The sequence below is a fragment of the Abrus precatorius genome, unplaced genomic scaffold (genome assembly GCF_003935025.1).
Source record: "Abrus precatorius isolate BTA unplaced genomic scaffold, Abrus_2018 Scaffold8, whole genome shotgun sequence".
Lineage (NCBI taxonomy): Eukaryota > Viridiplantae > Streptophyta > Magnoliopsida > Fabales > Fabaceae > Abrus > Abrus precatorius.
The window spans coordinates 6,170,871-6,174,357 of record NW_020874428.1 but is presented as its reverse complement, the minus strand read 5'-3'; the positions used below and the strand labels follow the sequence as shown (position 1 = coordinate 6,174,357).

Sequence of the window (3,487 nt, the reverse complement as noted above, 5' to 3'; positions counted from 1 at the left end):
AGTAAAAGAACAACAAATTTTATATGATGTTCTCGCTTAAATAAAAATACCTCTCAAGCAAAAATGAATAACCACTAAGTCATTTGTAATAATAATAAAAAAATAAATACAAAGCATTTGCAAAACATGATGCAAATTTGTAGGGACACATATATAGTTTATTGTGATTGAGTACAATGGACAAATTAAGGATTACCATATAATGGATCGACCCCAGCACTTTGCCTTATCCAGCTTTAACTCTCATATGACACATCTTAATCATACCATTTAACACAATTACTGATTGTTATCCTTTCAATTTCTAAGGATTTCCATTGGCAGATGCTTGAGTTTTTCGAATTCGTTTCTGTTTAGATAGTCTTTCCACAAACCTGAGACATAATATTAACCATGAAACTCATCTAAAATAAGTTAAACTAAAAAAAATGAAGACAAACACTAATATAAACATATATACAGTAATAATTTAATTAATTTCTAATAAACAAAATCTATTTCTACAAGTACAAGCGTAACCAGTAATCATTGATATTTTTATTTGTATACGACTTTTTATTTATAAATGATAATTGATAGGGATATAATTTCTATTCATAAATAGTTTTATCACCCGTGCCATTCTCAATTTTTTAAATAATACACGTCGCAATATTAATTAATATATAGTTTCTTAACCATATATTTGAGATTTTAATACCTCTTCAGGGCTTCCTCATTTGTTTCATACGGTTTAGCGGCTTCATAGACGCCATTCTTGAAATTAATCTTAGAAACCGGTTTCTTTAACAATGATTCCCCAATTTTCACGAGATCATTCAGATTCTTCTCCGTGGCTAAGTCTACCGAAGGTAAGTCCCCAGTTAATGTATCGTCCTGCAAAATTTGAATAAATTTGACATAAGAAATTAGAAATTCATTTTACGTAAATATAAGAATATTTATATATTCAGAATTAATTACATAAAAATCATAGAATGAGAACCTGAATTCGGAGATAATTATGTTCAGATTTGAGTGCTCGAACAACAGAGGATATGTGAAAGTCAACCATGTCAGCACTGGCTTCACTAAATGCATCAATTAAAGGGGTGCTTCCGTTCGTTGTGAATACCCAACTCAAGATGCCCCATTTAGCTGCTTCATCGGCACTGTATTTCATTTCCAGTTTCTGAGAGCCTGTTCCCAACGATAACACCAAAAACCGTTCATATTGCGTTGCTTCTACATTTAAGTTTGCGTATGAACCATGGAGGCTAATTTGGTTCGTCACTTCCGCCATGGCAACCAGGGCCTGGAAAAGCCAAAGTTATCACACGTCCTTATGTTGATCAATCAAGCCCATATTTGGTGCATCTTATGTAATATTAGTCTTATGTAATATTAGGTCATGTTAAAGGTATCTTAAAAACTAAAATAGTTAACTTTAGAATTCGAAGATAAACATCTGAAAGTGTACAAATTTTATTAAGTATAAAAGTATTTATCACTTCGAACATATAAAAATTAGGGTAACAGATATTATATACTTTATTAAAAATTTTACTATTTTTAAATATTTAAAATTTATTTTAAGAGTTGATACTAACAAACTATCTTTAAAATTACCATACATGTAAATTAATAATAAATTTTACAAAATTTATTAACTAATGCCGGTTAGCATCTCACGTTATATATATACAGAGAGACGTATCAAATAATTTTTTTACATAAAAATAAAAAAAAATTAATTATTGAATTTTTATTACAAATAGCTAATATTAAAATAAAAGGTTACTTAACTTTATAATTTGATCATGTATATAACCTTAATTAATATTTAATTTTGACTACATTTATATGATTATGTTGTTTAAATTTATTATTTCGTATTCTGATAAAGTGTCATTAGTGCGTACTGGGTTGTTTGCAGCGACGCCACCGTCTATAAGGTCGAATTTGCCCGTCACAGCACCATGGTCTGTTTTGGTTTCAAAGGAATGAGCAGGAAGATACGTTGGGGCCGCCGAAGTTGCAATGCATATATCCGACAGCAACGCATTCAATTCTGGCCTCATCTTCAGCTGTATGATATCTCATTTTAAAATACACAAGTGAGGGAGGGACATATATGTATATACAATGAATATGATAATATTTTGACTTTTCCCCACTCATATATGCTTACCTATCAAAATGAAGAATTTTATTCATAAAAGAATGAAAATCAGATATTATTATAAACAATTAATATTAAAATATACAATTTATGTGAGTTTTTAAAATTTTAACTATGTATGTATAACCTGGAAGCTGGAAAAGATGGTGGGTTGAAGGCGCTTTATGTCAAACGTTGGGATGACAACACTGGTGAGTGTTTGGTGCAATTTAGTGTCTCCTAGTTTTCCTTTGATAAGATTATGTAAATAGGTGCCGTTATACTTGGGTCCAAATAGGGTCGCGATATATGAGAATAAATTTCTGCACCTATTACCATTACACTGTAAATTAGAACATATTGAGAGGGTACTCTGATTGATATGGTGAAGTGAGGTATATTTACTTGTTTTGTGGGAAGATTTTTGGGCTATGCTCAAGGTAGAAGCCCTTAATATCTTTGGCTGCATATAAGGGTCGATTGTTTTCATTTGGAGCAGTAAGCATTGCAGTCACCAATCCCCCAGTACTTGTTCCCGCAATCACATCAAAGTAGTCAGCCAATCTTGCATCATCACCGTCCAGTTTCTGCACACCATGAATTCACTACATAATTAAAATGTTTAAAACCTAGCTATACTACAATTTATTTACCACAGTACTATGACACTATCAACGTGTTAATTAATTCTATGTTTTTTCTCCTTTCATTCACATAATTTTAGCATTACACGCATACTAGCTTTTAAAATTTCTTCTTGTTCATATAACGAATATCTAAACATTTACTGTGTGTAAGTTACACTAAAAGAAGCATCGTACTATATAATTAATTCGCTAAAGGAAGGTAATATAATCGGTCAAATCATAACTTTCTGTGATCTTATTTTAAGGTTATATTTGAAAGTTGAGTTTAGAAGGAGAGGAGAGGGGAAGGGAGAGCTTAACCCTTATTTGCGAGTTATATTAGCATTAATTCCTTTATGCATATACCTGAAGTTCCGATTAGACGAAACCAAGAATAATTGCTGGAATGATTCCTCGAATGCCACCTCCATCAATACTGAGCACGGTAACTAGGTGTCCTTCATAGCTAGGAATTCGAGTTACGGGTACTCTCTTTGTTTCCATTGAGTTTAATTGAAGTGTTAATGGAGGGAGCTTAGTTTGGGGCAAAATTTGTAAGACTTGTAAAATCCTCAACAAGATTACTGTGTTATTCCGAAAACTTCAGTTTTCATGGTTCAATTTGGTGTGGATGAATTGTATTTATAGATCAGCTATACAGAATAGTTATGTAGATGATTTCGGTATCCTAATTAATTATTGCCGTGTTTTAGCGTGCTAA

General features: G+C 31.6%; 1 pseudogene; it reads right to left on the bottom strand.

The window, feature by feature from the left end:
• Positions 1 to 304: 304 nt before the first annotated feature.
• LOC113874140 lies at positions 305 to 3,270 on the bottom strand (annotated as a pseudogene).
• Positions 3,271 to 3,487: the final 217 nt, after the last annotated feature.